The sequence below is a fragment of the Metopolophium dirhodum genome, chromosome 1, assembly GCF_019925205.1.
Source record: "Metopolophium dirhodum isolate CAU chromosome 1, ASM1992520v1, whole genome shotgun sequence".
In the NCBI taxonomy this organism is placed as follows: Eukaryota; Metazoa; Arthropoda; class Insecta; order Hemiptera; family Aphididae; genus Metopolophium; species Metopolophium dirhodum.
This window is the reverse complement of record NC_083560.1, coordinates 15,384,755-15,407,211: the sequence shown is the minus strand read 5'-3', so window position 1 is coordinate 15,407,211 and position 22,457 is coordinate 15,384,755. Positions and strand designations below refer to the sequence as shown.

Below are 22,457 nucleotides of genomic sequence, written 5' to 3'. Positions count from 1 at the left end.
GCGGAGAGAGCCTTGGTGGAGAAATCCGTCGCCGTGGTCGCGGCGTCGTCACGTTTTTGACGATTTTTCGAAAATTTTCGACGTGGGTCGCCTCAAACCCCCCTTTGAGAGGTCCGACCTCCGGGACGAAGACGTATTCGCGTTCCCCGCTAAATTTATAGGCCGCACACGGCCGTACTTTCTCCGGTACGAGTCCCGGGGCCGCGGGACGACGCCGAGAGCCGAGTGGCCGATATAGCCGCCTTCGAGTGGGTATTACTATATACAGGCATAAATACGTGCGTCGTAGGGTTCGATTTTTTTCGTGAATATCGCGTTTTCGACGTCCGAAGGTGGCGGAACCGGTCGTCCGCTTCCCGATGCGATCGCGTCCCCTTTACTACGCCCTTTGAAGGACGTCGAAACCGCGTTCGTAATTCACCGGGACAGCGAAACAACTTAAGAGTCATAGATTCGACACCAGTTTTCAACTCAGGTAGGTAGGTAGGTAAGGCGTTGGTGCGGGTGACCCGGGGTCGTGGTTTCGGTGCGGCCGCCGGGATTGAAGTTAATTTGCGGAGGCCGTGTAAATTTGGAATTTTTTTTTCGCCTTATTTTTTCCTTTTATTTACCTTTCGCTATCACTTCCGCCTTCTTTATCAAAATATTTGTATTTAACAAACACTTTACGTTTTTTTTTCAAAATTCGAGTTTTACTCCTATTGGAGACGTCGGACCTCGGGGATGACTTCTTCGCGTTCCCCGCTAAATTTATTGACCGCCTGCGGCCGTACTTCGTTCGCGGACAGCGAGAGCGGACGGCGTTGTTATTACTATATACAGGCATATATATATGCGTCGAAGAGTTCGATTTTATATTTTACAGACTTGCCTACTCGGTCTCGGTGACGCCGTGAGCTACTCCTATCGGTATTTATATATTTGATACACGATATAGCCACAGAAGGTGCATGCATACTTCATAAAATATAAATGTCTAAACGTTAAGAGTTGATACGGTGGTTGGGTTTGTTAAATTATATAATAATATCCTAGCCCCACGATGGATGTGACAAACGTTTAAATACTTCAACGCAGAGTGTATGACTATACTACGGGTTGGTATATTTTGTATGCTACACTAAATTTTTGTTTACCAAATTTGACTCACCTAAAAACTGTATTATATTAAGTACCTACTACATAGTAAAGAGCATAAAATCAAATTAATAAACAGTTAATTTAAAGGTAAATAACAAATTGATATACACAGCTATTGCTTTTATTGTCTACATTTATTGAGCAATATTTATTGGGCTCGATTATGTGGTTAAATATTAAATATGTAATACCTATACTATGCAGTAGTTACTTAATATATTACAGTTTTTAGGTGAGTCAAATTTAGTAATCATAAATTTAGTGTAGCATACAAAATATACTGCAACAGATTCTAAATAATACAATATTAATACAATAACAAAATAGAACTTATGGAATATATGGGACGGTTCTTTTATACTTGAATTAGACAATAGTAATATAATTTACCTACATGTATACTATGTAGGTAGTACTAAATATATTACCGTTTTTAGGGCAGTTGATTGTTTGAGGTAATATAATTTGCTAATTATAAATTGTATGTATGATACAAAGCTGCTGCAGATACTATATAATACAATAATTATTATAAACTAATAGATCTACATGTATTTAATTAAATTCTTGCAGTTAAATTGTTTAATGATATGGCTATACTATTTGATATTACTTATGTAGGTAGGTTTAGTTATGAGTATTAAGTGATCAATTAAACTATTTGATAAATAATTAGCTACATTTATCAAGCATCGTTTGATAGGTTCAATCATTAGCATAAAATCAAATCAATAAAAAACAAATATACACAGCTATTACTTTTATTATCTACGTTTATAAAGCAACGCTCCTAAATCGTTTGACATGGTCTCGAATATGTGGTAAAATATTAAAAATTGTGGGTACTACAGTTTTTAGGTGAGTCAAATTTGGTGTAAAATACAAACGATGCTACAGATTTTAAATAATACAATATAAATAAACATAGTAAAAATATATGTATTTAATTAAGGTATGGAAATTAAATTGTATGATTATATGCCTATATGATATTTGAAACAACTTATATAGGTAGGTTTAATTATGAGTATTATATGAAATAAACAATTTAATACATAATTAATTAATTACTCGATTAGACAATAGTAACATAACTAACGTACATGTATACTATATATAATACAGATTCTATGGCATAAAATAATGCGTTAGATATACGTATTACGTTAAGTTATATACATTTGTTGTTTAAACCAAATGCACATGTTAAGTAATAAGTTAAGAGGACGTCACACCCGCACGTGTTGTTTCAGTCTTACTCACGTACGATATAGACAAAACGGGTTTACGCAATCTGAGTATAAATCGCTCAATTTTGGTTCTTGAGTAAAAATACCTATCATAAAATTAAATTTTTACAATATTTATGGGGGGAAGTAGTTGCGTTTTTTCCATTGTACTCAATATAACGTTCATTATATTATCGTTTAGAAATATCAAATATTTCAACATTTTTAAAGTACCTTTAACTTTTCAAAATCTTGAAGTCTTGCCCTCCCAAATATTGACATATTTTATTTTTGTTTTATATTTTTTTATTCCAACACCAAAATTGAGACTGCGTACTCAGACTGCGTAAACTTGTTTTGTCCAAGTCGTACGTGTGTAAGACGGAGACAACGCATGCAGGTATGACGTCCTCTTAATAGCATTGCGGTGGGGTGTGCGATCGTAGTCGACAATACCAATTATTGATATACCTGCCTATATCAGTTTAATAAAATTATGCGGCAGAATATTCATAAATTGTTTAAAATTAAGTAGTCAATGAAATAGTAATAATAAATGTTCATACAAAATATTTCAGCTTGCATTTAAATGTTTATTTTTACTTTTGAATGATAATAAAGGGGGATATGGTAAAATGATTTTTCGTATTTTTAATAAGACACGATCTGTCCAGATACGACGCCCTCCAAAACTACAGTAATTCGGTGTTTGGCAAAACGATATATGATATAAACTGGTGATTACAATTTATAATCTATATAATTGTTATGTACCTACTGGAGGCAAGCATTATAATAATATATATTTAGGACATATATATTTAAAACCCAAAACTATGATTATGGACAGGAAAAGCTTAGCATTAATACACTAAATAGATAACCTAAATAATTAGGACTCGCAAACACATCTGGGTAGCAAAAGCACAAAATGACCACACAAAAGATCAAACAGCAGGATTATTATATAATACTCCGTATTGGTGAAAAGGGGTCAAACATAATATGGATGTAATATAATATATATATTAGGAAACACATTACTATGACCCATATTATCGATAGCGCTGGTACACAAGATGTCCGCAGTACGACTAAAAGATAATATTTTAAATATCGAATAACCTTGTGTTGATCATGTGTCGATACCATTTCCTGGACCCCCCGCACGCACCGTGATAGTTGAATTGCACTTATTACCTAAAAATAAATGGTCATATTGCACTTGGATTCAAAAAAAGGAGTTAAAATGTAAAGTCCCTATGAAGTAAGTGTTCACGTGTACGTGCAAAAGTGCATAATATTTCCGTGTAACAATACCGTGTCGTTAGACATAACATTAAAAAAGTCATGAGGCACTCGGGGACTGCCGCGGTAAAGCTATCGCATAGCAATTTTGTAGTTATATACATAACTTTATTTATTATATATTTATGTGTATCATGCAATTATAATTAATTATTTTTGTAAGATATTAATTCAAGTTACACTTTTTGAACGCAACGACCGAAAAGAAAATGTCAAAATGAGTTTTTTTTTTGTCGATAATGGTAGATAAACACCGTACATCGTATATTATAGGTACATTTAGGTATTCCGCCGCGTTCCGAATGTCGCAGCGTTTTCCGACGAATTTAAAATGCATTGGTTTATGCCGAAGCAGCTATACACGACGGGCGTAATACGCCGTTTAGGGAAATGTTAAGCTACGACAAAATTAACCCTTTTTTTTTTAAATTCAATATGTAAACTGCGAAAAATACAAATTTAACATTATACAAACTGCGCCAATTTATTTTATATACCTATACGTATATACATGTTATATGTATCGATACGATAGTATAAATTATATAGGTACCTACATCATATTAACTTATGAGTTATTATTTAAATATAATTATGTATTTTTGTTTTTTATGACCAATTTGTCCCTGCATATTTATATTTTATATTTTGAGCATTCCCATATTTTATAATCACTGTTTAACACTACTTAATATATATTGTTTACCATTCTGGCTAAACATTATTGTAAAATCCATGTTGAATTAAGGGGCTCCAGTCGGTCGTGTTTTAAGGAAATAAATATAGGCAATTCAACACGATGACATTAAAATGACTTGTAGGTGTGTGCGAAGTAAACGAAGACTAGTATGTGTAAGTTTAATCTGTAATCGTTTTCGGTCAATATTTCCTAGAAATGTCCTTTATTATAACAGTAAGCCCGCATCATACAGTTCGGTAAATGGGTCGTTATTTATATTCGCCGTCAGTTAACTAACGCACGCGCAGGCATAGACGGAGCTTTAAATTATGGTCAACTTTTTGCAAATTAAAATAAGTAGTTTTTAGACCAATAAGCTAGACAAAACTGGAGAAATTTGGTTTGACGGATTTTAATTTTGAAAACGGATTATAATTGATTAACGAGTTTACTAGATCTTGCCAGAGGCGATTTTTTATATTTCAATAATTGTTAGTGTCGTGATGAATAATATAAATACAAAAATATCATATTTTTATTCTTAGATATCATAGCTGAAAAAATAAATATTCAAAATCGCCTCTGGATAATCCGTTTTCAAAAAATAAAATCCGTCAAACCAAATTCCTCCAGTTTTGCCTGGCTTATGGGTCTAAAATCCCACATTTTTTCATCGAATGGAGCCCCATTAAATATTAAATTTCTTAAACTTCTTCTGCTGACATCTAACTCACTAGTTATTACTAATCATACTTCTATACACTTAAAAATACATTGGGATTTACTTAACCAATTTGTATGTAATATAACAAAATTAACTTAAGAATACAGGTACATAATATCACATAACCACATAGGTAATAGGTATATATATTATAATTTATGTTATCATATCGACATGTATATTATACAGTACATAGTATAGGCATATAAAATAAATTGCCGCAGTTTATATTATAGTGTATCTTATCGGTTTTGTCGCAGATCGTATAAATTATACATTAAATGTTACATTTTGTTTTACCGCAGTTTACATATCGAATTTTAAAAAAGGTTAATTTTGCCGCAGTTTACATGCAGTCACCGTGTATAGCCCCGGCCTACCTGCTACCTGTTAATGCTAATATACCTACAAACAATAGCCGACGACCGCCGACTTGCAACCACAGATAATAATTATAAAATCTTTCGGTCACGATTTTCGAAACGAAAATTTTTTTTCAGTCACAACGCCAGGCCCGTGATAAAAGCTTAACTATACAATAGCTTAAAAAAGAATTACTAAATAAAATGATAAAAATGAAAAAAAAATGAATAATATTTGACGATTTAAAAAAAGAATATATATATTATTAGTTATTACTACAAAAATTATCAAAATTAGTTGAAAAAATAAAGGTATAATAATGACAATAATAATATTTGATGATTTAATACAATACTAACATAATTAACACTGGATAAAACAATAATTTTTAACCTCACCAATGATTAAAATCATTGTCAGTCCTAAGCCTGTAAGTGGGAAGGCAAATGAGTGTTTTATAAACGTTTAACCCCTTCAAATGCATAATATTTTTGGTGGAATACCTTTTTTCATCCCAAGTGCAGTTCGACCAAAATAAGTGTGATTCGACCTACCCGTAGGCACGTAGGCCACAGAAATGGAATAACACACTTGTCAATAGGAAAAGATAGATTCTATATAGGAGAAACATCAGTGGCGGCGCCAGATATTTTTTATTGAGGGGGCGATACGGTGGCAATTTTTTTTTCTGGTGGGGTATTTATGTATTGCTACTTGATCACCCACTAATTTGCTTATAATATCATATATTCAGTAAGTATTGCTAAAAATGTTTTGGGTATAATTTGCTATAATTCCAAATAATCAAAAAAAAAAAATAATTAAATAATTAATTAATAAAATGTCTTTATTTACTTACATATTTTTAACATAATAATAGAATCCAAAGTAGATATAAGGTATAACCTAAAGTACTTATAATATGTTTTATATAAACTTGTAATAAGGTTGTATGACTTATGACATACAAATGTGTTATAATATGTACATTGATATTTTATGTTCATTGCAATTAAACAAATAAAGAGAGGACTTTTTAAGTATCTAAATAGCAACATATTGGTATTACCTATTAAAATAAAAATCAATAAAATTGTATTGCACGGCGCAGAAAAGACACGATTTAATTAAATAAGTCTCTTGTTCTAAATAAGTCGGAGAAAATCGGCAATTTAAATATACGTATTTATAATACAATATATTAAAAATACGTAAAACAAAAACACCTAGTTGGTGGTGCGCGAGTATATCAATAATAATAATTGGCACAATAAGTCTTACCGGGCGATGCAAAGTCGGAGCTGCAGCGTATAAAACTCCGTAAAGTCGTATACTATTATAGTTGAGGTGGTCGTAGATCGTAGACGGATGGCGTTGCAAATAACGGAATGTGAGGTCGAAGTGTTGAACCGTTCGTCACCGGAGACTGGAGTAGATACAACTGCTGCAGCGAGTACCATCGATTTGCCGTCGATAACGATGGCGATCACAGACCTTTCAATCGACACATTTGGTAGGCTGGTGAGTGGTGGAAGCTACAGGGGTGGCGAAGCCAGCGGCGAATTCCAGCAGTGAGTGTCACTGGTCGCATCAGTCGAGATCTGTATGTTATTAATTATTATAAGGAAGCGTGTTCGATATACGAATAGGGTAAACGAAACGTGTTTCAAGACCCTGACCTCCCCCCCCCCCTCATCACTAACATACAACCCACACCCCGAGCATGCCACCACACCCTTCGGGTCTTGTCACACGAGTGACGGAAACGCATTATGTTTACAAACAATGTAGGTACATGCATATGCCAGACAGTGCACGTTTTATAGTATTGATGAATGGCATTTTTTGTCTCGTATAAACCATTATGTGTATATAGATCAAATATTTTTTTTTTTTGAGGGCCAGGCCGGACACCACTGGACTTCGGGCAATAGCATAATGGCGAATAGCACGAATGAATTGTCGTATGGGATGTCAATTCGACGAAAAACTCGATTTGACCTAAAAAATCCCATCTCAATTTTTAATAAGAGCCGTGCACGGTGGTTGGATGAAATTTTTACATTTAAACGCACACATGCGTATAATATGTATTGGTACCTACCTAAAAGTTATGACCGAATGGCTCGTTTCGGGTAAACATAATTATGTGTACACGATAAAATATGGACGATAATGTAGATGCGTGAATTTCCCAATTCTTCGTGTGCGAAAACTTTTCCGGGGCTTTACCTACGCACACGAATGAACACGAATGAACGACGTAAATTAATTTTTTTTGTTTGCGCCACATGGTCTGTAAAATTAAATTTTTGCTAGCGATTTAAATTCGAGGTGGTCGTTTATAGTGACAAGCTGGTATCTATACACGGATCAAACATTACACTGCGTTAACGTGAGATCATTATGTTAAAATAATATTATTATTTTTTTTCTGAGTTTAAACATTTGTTAAATATTATCATGATTGTGTTTGATCGATTACAATAAATTACTTTGGTTTTTAAAACGATAGTATGAATAGTGATTACCTATCTAATATGCAAACATAATACAATCAAACAATTATTATCAATAATAATGAAAAGATTTAAAAAAAAAAATCGCTTTGTATTATTGCCTACTAAAGTAGGTACCGCATTAAAATATTTTCTGAATACAGCAGGGGCGAAATACTGTGTATCCTGAAAATCAAAGTGTGTCCCCTGAATGACAAATGTGTGTCCCACGTTTTATAACATGTTTTTAGTTTTGTAGAAATAACAAATATTAATCATTTAATATTTTAATTTACTAGTTACCTATTCTGTTAACTTAAGTTAATTACCTACTTATTTTATTTCTACACATACTATGGACAAGTTTGTTAAAAAAAAAAGAAGAAATGATAATGGGTCAAATCAAAGTAATTAGGTACCTGCCTTAGTTAAAATAACTAAACATGTAGGTACATAAAATGTTTAAATTATTATATGCAATATTGTTTACTGTAATACCTACTAAAAAATTAACTAGTAAGAGCATCGTAATTTATAGAATATTGTCATAATATTGTATAATTAGATATAGGTAGGACTAATGTACTATAGCATATTATAAATATGAATTGCTGTTTATTTTAAGTCTAAAACATTTTAAAATATTAAACTAATTATTATAATCATAGATCGGAGTTTAAAGAATTAGAATTTTGTCTTATAATAAATATAACTAAAAGGATCTACAAACATAATAATATACATTTAATATTATATTATAACAGTTTATTTAACAAACCCAATATTATTTTCTAAACATAATCAAATTTCTTTTTTAAAAACCTTGAATATTCTTATATACTATTTCGTTACATAAATTATATTCTAATTGATGATGATAACATTCAAAAATATTTTAATATTTTAATTTGCTGCTTTTAGTGATTTAAAATAATTATAAAAACTACGTCACTAACTCACTTACAGGGTAAGTGGTATATAAAGTGGTGGAGGGTGATTTTGTGAGTTACAACCCCATAGGTTTTTTTTTATATAGAAAACTATCAAAGCCCAAAAGTAACAATGAAATTAATAAAGTGTGTTGTGTCCTCTGAAATTAGATGTATTTTAGGCCCTGGAATACAGGGTGTAAAAGAACGACCTAGAAACAATAATGAAAAGTTGATACAAGTTAAACGCAAGAAATAAATTACGAAAATTCTACGAACAATAAATAATTTAAGATTTACTATTTAATAACAAACACACACACACACACACACTGCAGTGCCGTCAAGCGCACCACCCGCTCGTCGACGACCGTTGTCGCTTTCGCAACCTTGATGGTCGGGCTTCGCCCGCTGCCATGGTAATCTTTGCGTCCAGATAAAACACTGAATAGGCCGTGAGAACGCTGTAGAAGTGACCATCAGTGGGCAGTGGCCTACTACCATTCCGTTTAAATTATTATTATTGTTTTTTGCAACTACTTTCTTTGTATTATATTGTATATATATTATATTTCATTTTCGGCTTAATTGGTTCAACATTTTTAACCACTCTTTCATTAAACATACATATTATTGTTCATTAAATTATTATAATGAGTTAAAAATATGATTTAAAGTTAATATTAGATGAATAATGGATTAATAAAATAGTATGCGATGGTTAGATTATATTTTATAACTATTAATGGATATGTATAAAAGTGCAGTTAAATATTGATTTTATTATAATATAGCTTTGACTCATTACTTAAATACTATCACTTAGTATTATGGTTTAGGGGGGGGGGGAGTACTAGAAATTTTCTTTTAGTTTAAATTTAGATTGAGCAATACGCGATGACTGTTGAATAAATTTGTCACTTACCTTTCGTAGAACTTGCGATCCAGGATTATTTGTGTACGATCTTACTGGATATCTATGATATCTGGATGACACTGGATGTCAAACAGGAAATACATATTAAAATAAACTTCCAACAATCAGAAATATAATACAGTTGATTTATTTTTATATTTTAAAAGAACAATTTAAGGATGAAACATGTACAATAGTTGTGGTCAGATTGAATGAGTGACTGAGCGCCGTTGTGTGTGTCGTATGGGTTTTTATGGATGGTGGTGTGTCTGTGTGAGATGCTAATTTTGACTGTAGTCGAATATTGTAGATTGCGGCATTGGTTCCATGTGTGTGTGTGTGTGTGTGTGTGTGTGTCATTATAATTGTAGTATAATGTATAGATAATTTGTATTTATACAGCTGATGATAATATTTTAGTATGGTACCATTTAATTTATTTGCTTAAATCTAAATATAATCTATAAAGAATGACATACGTGTATATCATTACATTTACCCTAGTTTTTTTACACTTATAGGTACTTAGTATTACATAATATTTAAATGTAATAAGAAAAAAAATTGTAAGACTAATATATATACTATTACTCACTATGTTATGCTTTAATAGAACTATGGAACTTACAGGTAACTTAAAACTAATGATACAATGTTTTTGCAAAAGTACATTTTTTTTTTAATTTTTAATTTTTTTGTATAATATGACTAGGCTGTGCTGATGTTCTAATTAGTTGATAATCTTTTAGATTCTGAGTGGAACGATGAATGTATGTATGTGTGTTTTTTTTGTTTTTTTTTTTTTTTGTGCCTGTCATCACGGTTTGGGGCAGTAAAACTGCTTTGATTTTCTTCAACAATATCTTGTTCGATGGTAAAGTGAATCTAGTTGGTGCATTCGGGTGGTCAAAATTTAAAATTCCCGATATATATGAATAATATAATAATATAATAATTTCCAATTTAATATGAACGTATTTACATGACATTTTCACTGGTGTTCATATTTCCATTTCCTATACACGATAAGATATTCAAAATATTTTGATTTATATTGAACTATTTAGGGACATTTTTAGTTTCCAATTGTATTAGTTTTTCTCTATGAATTTCAATAAAACTTTATTTGTTGGGTAAAAATTTTGAAAATTTAATAGAAGGCTCCTAGCATATTTTTTCAAAGGCAGATGAAAAAAATTTAAAATCCATAGTCACAATTTTCCTTTTATAAGCATATAAAGTTTAAATATTGACAAAATACGTAATAATTTGCAAATTATTTTGAGTTAGAAATTCATAAAAAATTTTCTCTTTAATTCCAAGATTTGAAAATGTAATACAAGATTCCTCATAAGTTTGTCTACCTTTATCAAAAAAAAAAATGTCTACAAGAACGTCAAATTACATTTTTATGAGCGTTTGAAATTCATATTTTTCAAACATTTGATATTCACACGACTTCTCATCTAACGATATTCTTATTTTATTGTAATTAAAAAACGAAAGCCTGTAGATCAGTGGTTCGCAATCTTTTTTGTACCGCGGCCCTAATTTCCTCCGAAAAATCGTTCACGACCCACGGGGCTTAACTTTTCAAAAAGTAGTTATAAAAACAAAGTTTGTTTATTACTTTTATTGGGTATTTATTATTTTATAGGTTTATAATCAATATATTTTACAAAATAATGTACTTTTAATAATAAGGAGTATTAAATAAATATATGACGAATTATTATTTATTACTCACGTAATTTTTGGTACTATATATTACTATAATAATATAAGTATATTTAAGGGGATTCCATACCGTGATTTTCTATTTTTGTCTAACACACTCGCAACATAGGATTTTTGATGGATTCTTTGCCAAACATATCAATTGATCTAATGAAGTGATGAGAATTTTCAAAACAGATTTGAATTCGTCGTCAAGTCTACTTGAAATCGATTTTCCCACAATTTTGATTTTTTGATTTTAGCTTCTCCAAAAATTGAAATACAAAAATGTTTAAATACTCTTTTTTAATATGACGTTTTTTGGAATTTTGTGGATGATATCAAAAATGTGAGAAAGTTGATTTCAAGTAGACTTGACGACGAATTCAAATCTGTTTTCAGAATTCTTATCGCTTTAATAGATCAATTGGAATGTTTGGCAAAAAACACGTCTAAAATACTAGTCACGCGTGTGTTAGACAAAAACAAAAAATCATGGTATCGAATCCCCTTAATAACATAATCATATATTCAAGAGGCATATTTAATATTAATTTAACATAAATTTCTTGAAATCTATATAATTTAAAAAATATTTCATGACCCACCAAAAATTGACTGACGACCCACATTTTGAGAAACGCTCATGTAGATACTTGAACATTTAACTGAATGTATATTTTAGCATTTCTATACACCGTACAATTTTATTTGTTGGGTAAAAAATCGTGGACATTTAATGCAAGGCTCCTGATATATTGTTAAAATATCAATTGAAAAATATTAAAAATACATAGGCATAATTTTTTTTTATAAGCATTTAAAGTTCAAATTTGGACGTTTTTATTGTAGTATTTGAATTCTTTGTATATAGGTTGAACGTTAATTGTAGTTGGAACATCACAGAAATCTACTTTGAGACTGTTGAAATCTGTTATTTTTATATTAGGTGTATTACAGTTATATATGCAATGAACCCTATAAGGTCTGTTGTTGTAGTGTGAAGGTGATTATTGGTGTACATATTGCTACAGCTAGATTTTAATATAATATAACATGATTATTGTGTACAATTTTATAATTTTATTATTTAATGTGAAAAAGTGTAAAAGTTGATCAGCCCCCCCCCCCAAAAAAAAAAAAAAAAAACCTGGCTACGCCACTGATTGGATACATGGTGTATAAAATTACAAATATATTTACGATACAAAATATTTTAAATAAAGAGTTAATTTGTTAGTTATTGTCCTACTTAAAACTTAAAATTTAAACTATCCATATATAAATATTATATTCTGATGTACCTACATAGTTTTATTATTTGAGGTTTTACATAAAATAGTTAATATAGTATTAAAAGTTATAAATATGAAAATTAAGTTGTGATTAATTTGGATAACAAATGACAATTATTTAATAATATTTAAATGGGAATATTACAATTGTAAAAGAGTATTTACTTCCTGATACATGTATTATTCTAATAGTAAATGTGTAATTTATCAACTTAATAACTAATGTTTTTAAGAGGTGATATATTTCAATCTGAATATATTCTTTGGGTATTTTATTCGTTTGTCTTAATGTTTTTGTTCCTGGTATCCAGTGTGAATTCTTGACATAACATAGCGTAATAGGTTGCCTTTTTTTGTTCTGTAAATTATATCCATTTTGTTCGTGTCATTGTAATATATAAGTATCATGATTATAATAATTGGCTATACACGCTGGTTCGTCATCGGACCACCAATAGTTTGGAAGCACAGATAAGTGAAGTAAATCTAATAAGTCAGCCATAGTCGTAATATTATTTGTTTTGGTATCATTTAATGCGTTACATATAGCATAAATTATATGCCACAATTATTGCCATCACTTGAAACATTTTCCTCGGGTTTATAAACATAGAATTTACTGTTCAATGTTCAATATTTGATTTGATTTCCGTTTGATTATCGATTTTATCGCTGTTTATATTTGATAATACGTCTTTTTCTATATTAGGATGTGTGTTATAATTGTTTGATAACTGGGGATCATAATAATCACAGACAATTAGTTCAATATCGGTGTTTAAAAATTTATAAAATAAGAGTTATTTAATGATAGACCAATTATACTTATCCAGCGGCTATTTTGGGCGCCTCTAATTTATAATGTTCCTTTTAATTTGTATAGTTATTTAGTTAAATTCCTTATGGCTGTTTGTATATCATTATATTAAGGTTTCTGATAATAATATGGTTTAGTAATAAGAATATAATTAGTCTTTTGTTTGTTATTATGGGTACAGCGTCACCGACATTTATAATTAAAATAGAAAAAGTGTCAGAAAATCCGATGTATTTTTTACATATTTTTCCTGCTAATAACCCTTTATTCATAAACCTTTATTCATTACCCTTTATTTGTGTGCGATAGCGTATATTCTTGCAAGATTTCTAAAATGTTTTTATTTATTTATTTAATATTTTGTGGATGTATTTTATTTAATGTTCTTATTTTTATTTGAGAGTTTGGCTGACTTAAAAGGTGATCCGTCATCAGCCCTACAGTCTAACCTCAGTTTAACTTTTTTTAATCAACGTTTAGTTTGAAACATTTTTCTACCCTATAGCCTACTTTTTCACATAATCGACATTTAATAATGTTCCCGTCTTTGTAATAACAGTCCTTAGTTTCATGGTTTTTAAGATTGCATATTGAACATTGTTTTATATTTTCATTTGTTTTTTTTTATTATTTATTGCTGTACGTCCTGGTTTGTCACACAGTTGGCATTTATTATAATCGTAATTTATTTTTTTAAAACGATTATTTGTATCGTGATTATTTAAACCACATATATCACATTTTTTTTTAATTGCATGATCAAAATTCTTTGATTTTTTGGTTTTTCTACATAATGAGTAATTTTGAATTATTTGTTTTAATTCCTTAATTTCATTGCTTATTTTATTTTTTTCTACAGTTTTGTTATTAATCTGATTTAATTGATTTTGTATTATATCAGTTTTATTTCTGAGGGAGTTTCAGCTCTATGACCTGCGATCATAAATTCTATCATTTCATATTTTCTTAAATTTTCTTGTAACGCCTTTAAATTGTTGTTATCTATAATACCTATGTATCTAGCAATATTTTATGTAAGCCAGGGGTCAGCAACCTGCGGCTTGCGAGCCACATGTGATTTTTTTGGTGTAAAGTTGTGGCTCTCCAGTTCCATACGCAAAAATTAATTGTTTTATTATCAATAACAATATTTTGTTATATACAAATATTAAATATGTTCTATGCTAAAAATATTAATGTTTTTACGTAAATAAATATTATTTCGTGTTTAAAGTCGTTTATTTTAAATCAAAAATCAAATATATACAAATAAGATATAACTATATATAATCAAAATAATTTTGACAGTAATTTTACACTACAACTAGCTCTCCCAGTATCGCTGGGGGAGACCCCCAAACCCCCCGAGTTGGCGAAGAATTTTAACCGATATCGGAAGCAGCAGTGGTCTTTTAGTCTGGTCGTCAGTCTCGAGCCGGTTGGTGTGTGATAATGATGTCTGGTGATAAGGAACTGTGATAAGGTTAGGACCACCACGGTTTGACGTGGTAGCCCGGGTAAACAATAACGTTCGCCGACAACGTTCTTTACTGCTGCCCAGAAATTCGAAATTCCGTAAAAAAATCTAGCAGATCAGTCACCTCAGTTATCCAGGTAGGCAATTTGACTTCGTCGGATAGCCGGCAATGTGCGACGGCCGGGTCACGTCATCAGGTATGCAATCCGACTGCGTCGGATTTCGGACAGCGTTCCTTACTGTCACCAAAAAAGCAAAAATAACTAATAAATTACGTGAAAAAAAATTTAAAAAATGTCGGGCGTCCATGCAAATCATATAGCCAACGAATTTTTTTGGGTGTTTGGCAGGTCAGTCACCTCGAATGACGTTCGCCGTAGTATATAACACAATGCAAACAATATACTACACAAACCAAAAAAAGATATTGTATATACCTACCTATGATATATGATTTAATAAATAACATACATTTCAATATAATATTACAGTTGTAAGGTGAGGTAACTGGTTGAGGTAATCAAATAGCCACTTTCTTATTTTGGTAATTATTAATTTAATGTAGCATACAAATACTGCTACAGTTACTATATCTCTATTACTCTATATATAAAAATGGATCCCTGTTACCCTTGGTCATCGCATCACACATGAACAGCTACACCAATTTCGGTAATTTTTTTTGTTGTGTTTGTAATTGTCAGGAGAAGGTTCTTATGTAATACAATTTTAGAAAAACCCCACCGGAAAAGTAGACAATTTGGATGTCAAAAAATACAACAGTTAGACAATTTAGTTAAATATTTAATATAATATTATATTGGTTGTTATTGGTTAATCGGGTAAGTTTGTTGATTTGTATTATTATTTTTTGTCAATCTATATCTAACTATATAAATGTGAAATGCAATTCTTTGTACAGGGTAAACTCTGGGACTACTTATCAAATCTTCTTGATATTTTTTTTAAACGAAAGTCTATATCTCAAAGAAGGTTTCTATGAAATAAAATTTTAGGAAAATCTACCGAAAAAGTAGGAAATTTGGATGTCAAATATACAACAGTAACGCAACAAGTTAGGTTAGGATCTTGTATTAATTGATTATATTAATGCACGGTAGGTAGAATACCTCAACTTGATATAACTTTGATACTTTAGAGTTAAATCATACACTCACGTACAAATAGCACGGGATCCGAGATCTACCGTTGGTAAATTACCTACCTACCTGATAATATACAGCTGCGAATCAAAATTTTTATTCCCGGCAATTGAAAAGTTGAGATTAATTTTGAACACCATACACGGCATACACCGAATATTAAATAACGAATTGAACAAAGTTTCAGTCATCTATATATTACTCTATAGTAATACATTTATCGGGCAATGAAGTACATGTTGTTTGGTGATGATCGTCTATACAGTGGTTTATTATTGCGTCTATTTTATTAAATGTATATAGCTAAAGGTAAAGATGATCAAATTTTTATCTAGATAATAATATAATTATAATAATATATATATATATTTATATATTATAATATAATTATGGTAGGTAGCTAAAAACTAATTTGTATTAACATATTTAAATAACAAATATACTTCTTTAACTACGTGATTATGAACTAAATAATAGTTAATAGGAACAAACAGTAATTTAGTAATATTATGAACTAATTGGATATAGTTTAATAGAAAAATTTAAGTAAAAAAAAAATTAGTATAATTTAAATAAAACGTATCTTAATACGTAAATATGTCTAAAAAATATATAAAAACGATTCATAATTACCAAAACTCGATTTGCAATTATTTGCAATTAGTTTTCAATTAATTGGTGGTAGTTTAAAGTCAATCGGACAAAGTGTGGGGGGGGAAACTTCATGTACATCGAGTAAGCTAGTGGTTTTACAATGGTGTTTATTTTTTTTTTTTATATATCCTGAATATAAAATTTCTACCAGATGTAAAGCTTTGATTTCAAGATGGTACTTTAAAGTGGTCATTTTTCGATTTTCTCAATAGTTATTTAATGTCATGGGAAAAACTACTGAAAAATTGCTTATCACTGTAACAACGAATAAAAAATTATATTATTATAATATTAATTCTACTTAAAGGCTATAATAAATAAAAACAATTTTAAAAATCCAGACTGATAAACCGTCTCCGCTCAGAAACGTTATTCTAATACAATGATATTATGTCATTTAATTCAAGTTTAATACAATCCATTATACATTGTCCACTTGTAACCTATTGTCCAGCAGAGCGACATTCACTAACCAGCTTTTTTATATATAGAGATTATTTTGATAGTAAATATCAGAATTGTATCTTGTATCGCATCATAAATTATTTTATGAAATACTCGATATATTATCACATTGTCTGAAAATGTATCGCGATACAAGATACTAGATACTCCATAATATAATTGTATCGAGATACAAGATACATAAGATACAATTGTACCTAAGATCTTGTATCCCTGACTATTTACGTATTATTTTATGTACAATTTGATTTGACTTCCCTTTAAAAACGCGAGATTAGGATCGTAAAACTACTTCTTTCCAGCAGCCAATGTAAAGATATTGTAATCACAATAAAAGAAAAATTGTCAGGAACATAATAATTATGTATTTTTTTTCCTATTTTGTTCCTATATGCTTGGTCTTCATCAAATAATTATTCAAGGCCCATAAGTGTAAAATTGATTCTATAACTATATTTATAGGATCTGCAGTGTTGTTAGGAATAATTTTTTTTATCTGTTTCTATATTTTTTGTTGAGTTGATTTATACAGTTTATCCTGACATTTTTAATCTGTCCAATAAATCTTATCAGTGGTTATGTGAAAGAGCTATTATCTCTCCAAGAAATGTAACAGCAGAATAAATTAATGATATCATCCTTCTAAAATTCGATGGACACTCACGTGAATATCTATCTATTGATACAGCAGTTACATCAACAGATGATGCTATTCATTATCCACAAGAATTTCTCAATTCTCTTTCTCCTTCGGGATTTCCTCCTCATAAACTAAAATTAAAAATTGGTGCTCCAATTACATTATTACGTAATCTTCAACCACCGAACTTATGTAATGGTACAAGATTACAAATAAAATCGTTGCGAAATAATATTATAGAAGCCGTAATTCTTACAGGGCCAGCGAAAGGAGAAATTGCATTTATTCCAAGAATTCCCATGATTCCCTCTGACTTGCCGTTTTCTTTCAAACGACTTCAATTCCTGGTTAAAGTTTCTTTTGCCATTACCATATACAAAGCACAAGGTCAAACATTCAAGTACGTTGGCGTAGATTTTCGTACAGAGTGCTTTTCACATGGGCAATTATACGTGGCATTTTCTCGAACTGGAGACCCGAATCATCTTATGATTTTAATTTCAACAGGAAATATAACAAAAAACATCATATACTCAGAAGTCTTATAAAATTCTTATTTTTAATTCTTTTTTTTTCTTCATCAACTTCAATCAAATTCTTTATCAATCATAAATTATTTCTTTTTTATCTGTATTTATTTTTATCATTTATAACGCTAGAAAAATTTCAATCCATTTTCATTAACCGTTTTTTATATTTACTTGCCGATCACATTAAACAATAATATTTGAATAAAAAATTCTACATATCATGGTCCGAAGGCAAAATAAACAACCAATCACGGGCGAAGCTGTGACGGGTCGGCTAGTAGTTTAATACTTTAACAACAACATAAAGTTAAACATAGGTATTATTAAAATATATTTTGTATCAGAATAGGCACTTATGTGTATTGAAACACATAAATTAATGATAATAAATATTATTTCACAATTTTAATGTCGTGAACACCAGTACACGACTCTCGGCCGCAGTTTTAACGTTTCGTTAGTTTGCAAATTAACTGACTTCTGGAATGGGTGGTGGTCGTTGCACTGTACTATAATATTATAGTGTATTACCATACCAATTACCAATGTGGGAGTTTACTAATAATTGTATACCTGTATACTGTACGGGAATTTTATTTTTAAATTGTATATTGTTAACGAATGAAATTCTAATGAACTCGCAACTTAAAAAATACATTGGTGTAGAACTATTGTAGCATGTATACGTACAATAAAACATTCTCCAGTTAATTTGATCTAATAACGATTTAACTAGTTAGTTAATTATTAAATTAAATAGTTAGGTCAAATATTAACTGGAACCTTGTACTTTCCTAAAATATTACTTTAGGTAGGTACCTACCAATGTTTGCGCCAGAACGACAATATTTTTATTAGTATTTATATCACAAAATTATTTTAATTAGTGGCACTATGGCCGAACGCTCCGCGCACCTCTATCTCACGACCCACACCGCACACATATATCATGTCCTATCTGTAAAATATATCTTGTATACTATTTTGTATGTGTGAATTATTAGGTATATTATTTTTATTTAGTTAGTAGTGCATCGATCGTAAACTCGTGTGGTTGTATGTCCGATCAATTATTGCAGGCGCAAATCGCTGAAGTTTTTTATTGTAATATACTAATATTTTATATGTGCTAATCACCAAGTTCCTGTTTTTTTATAAATATCTCGTCGCCGCTGTGTTTTATATTATTATATTCTGTATATTATTGTGTGCGCCTATCGTCACTGTGTTTTATATTATTATGATTCACGGCTCGTATAGCCACTGTCATTGTAGAATTATTATTGAATATTATATTGTTGTTACCGCCAATGGCCGTAATATTATTGTAATAATTATTATTTATTAGTGGTACATTATAATTTATATTACACTTAGGTTAGGTGCATGTAGCGGCTGGCCAGTATTCGCACTTTATACATATTGTGAGTATCATACTTATTATTATTTGTTTAGCCAGTAGGGCTATATTATTATCATGCTTATTATTATTTTTTGAGCCAGTAAGGCTATATATTTATTATCACATATACATTATTTCGTCAATAAACAAAGGTGACAACTTATATTTAATTGTCATGTTATTACTTGAGTTACATTGTCAATTAGTTATAAGTTCCACATACATACTCACATACACACCCCACCTACACACTAGCATTCGCAGGATTTGCTCGGCGAACCTGGACCACCTTCTGTAGAATGCTAATAACATAATATACACATAAGCTATAGGCCGGTCGGTGTGTGAGAGGAGTGCGCGACGAAGTGTTTTAGTGACCGGCCCACGGTTGTTGAGCATTCCCGGCGCGAACAACCAATGTATTTTTAAAGATTAAGTTCATGAACATTTCATTTGATGGCAATGTACCTACAATTTCAAAAATAAAATAATAACGTCCCGATACAATACATAGGTATATAATTATTAATGAAATCGCAGAATTTAGAAATACATTGGTATGTTATGTTACAAGTAATATACTAGGTATTTGGTATATTATACTCTATAACAGTGCCGACGATTATTTAACAAAATTACAAAACTTTACAACAGTACAACGTCAACAGGCTCCAATTAATTTGATCTAACGAAATGTCGAAACTTCAGCCTTGACGCTTATCAATTTTTTTCACCATCATATAATTGTTCGATCAGTTTCCCTTTGTGTCGCCTGCCGGTTGATGAAAGACGACGACCCTTCGCGTGAAAGGTGCTGGTTTGGTGGATACCTTGTTTGACTGATTCATGTATACTTTTATGATCTGTTTATCATTGTTTATCATCAAATTCTTAGCCACTTTCGGTTTGCGACGATCTGTAGCCAGTCGTCTGTTCTCTGTATCGATTAGAGCCGATGGAGGCCCCGGGTATCCTCCACATCATGTCACCGCTCTGAAAGCCCATGTCCCTCGCTTCCGCCGTGATACCACTACGAAATCCCATCGATGTTTTCAGATGTCCAGCGTCACCGTCCGGACTGGAGGCACGTCCCTAATGAAGAGGAATTTACAAGTAAATATTAACCACGTAAATCCAGCAAATCGGCAAATTTCTTAAATAATTTTTTTTGTAATTTTCCCTCCTTGCTATTATTGAGATTGTTTACTCCGAAATTAATTAATGGTATAATTTAAAATAAGCATCATTAGTGATAATGATTTATCATTTAAAACCGAGAAGAACAATATGACCGTGATTTTAAATTAATTAATAAGTATATATTTTATATAATGTAAGTGTTAAATTAAATTTAAAATCCAAACCGTGTAATTAAGTAATAATATTCTTGATCGCGTGTATTTAATACTGCAGAGTTTACCTTTTTTTAAAAAAAATACTGTTGATATGCCTGTAATTACAGGCTTAAGGACTACCAAAATATTTCTTAATTAGTTTAGTAGGTATCTAAATTATTACGCTTGTAAAAACAATTCAAATGAAAGGGGTCACTCGATCACTCGATCACTCGATTTTAACAAAAGTAAAAAATCTCTGTTAAATATACGTAAATCTTTACCCGTACAATTCACCTGTTGCAGATTCACAAAATCCACTTGAACGGCCACGTCCACCCTAACGGTCACGTGCCGCTTGTACGCTACGCCACTGCTATCCGAAGACTGTGGTTTGGCGCAGACATCTTTTCCGTCTATGTCGTACAAATCGTCGAAGGATAATAACGTCCGCGACGAACGAACCTGTTGATGGTCACAAGTCGGAAAGACCGCTACGGTAGTTGTCTGTTTGTCGGTGATGGAATGTATGTCGGTGGCCCGTTCGTCGGTGGACTGTTCTTCGGTGACCGTAGGTGAAATTACGTGGGCATTGATGGGTTTTCGGTCCGGGTGAGAATTTACAACCTTCGCGATCGTATCGGTCGTCTTCACAGCTGGACAGATTTTCACCGCCACTGATGGACGGATTTCCGCCACGTCCACTGGTCGGCTTATCGGGAGCGATGTGTCGCTATCACTATTGAATGTCCACGATGAGTCCGAACTCAGCACTACGGCAGAAGGTCCGTCAGGTGTTTTTATTAGGCTAAAAAAATGTTGATTAGCCATTTAAAAAAAAAAAAATTAGTCGTGACGATAATCGACAAAGATACGTGTAATTATATTATATTAATGCAGGTATAATAATCGACACGACTTCATAAACAACGTAGGTACACAAGAATGAATTACATAGGTATCTATGCCGAAAAATGTATAATATTGTATGTTAATTATCGTTTATCACATTATAGTAACTGTCGATTAACTATTAGCCAGTAGGTAAAACAATATTATTTATATTTTATAGCGATAAATTATTATAATAAATCGCTATTGAAAAAGTCAATTTCTCAAGAGAACAAAATATAACTGTTTTAATATTTACAGTATAATATTATATTAGTTGTAAATGT

General features: G+C 31.0%; 1 pseudogene; it reads right to left on the bottom strand.

The window, feature by feature from the left end:
- Positions 1 to 20,630: 20,630 nt before the first annotated feature.
- Positions 20,631 to 22,110, bottom strand: LOC132934403 (uncharacterized; annotated as a pseudogene).
- Between the last annotated feature and the right edge of the window lie 347 nt (positions 22,111 to 22,457).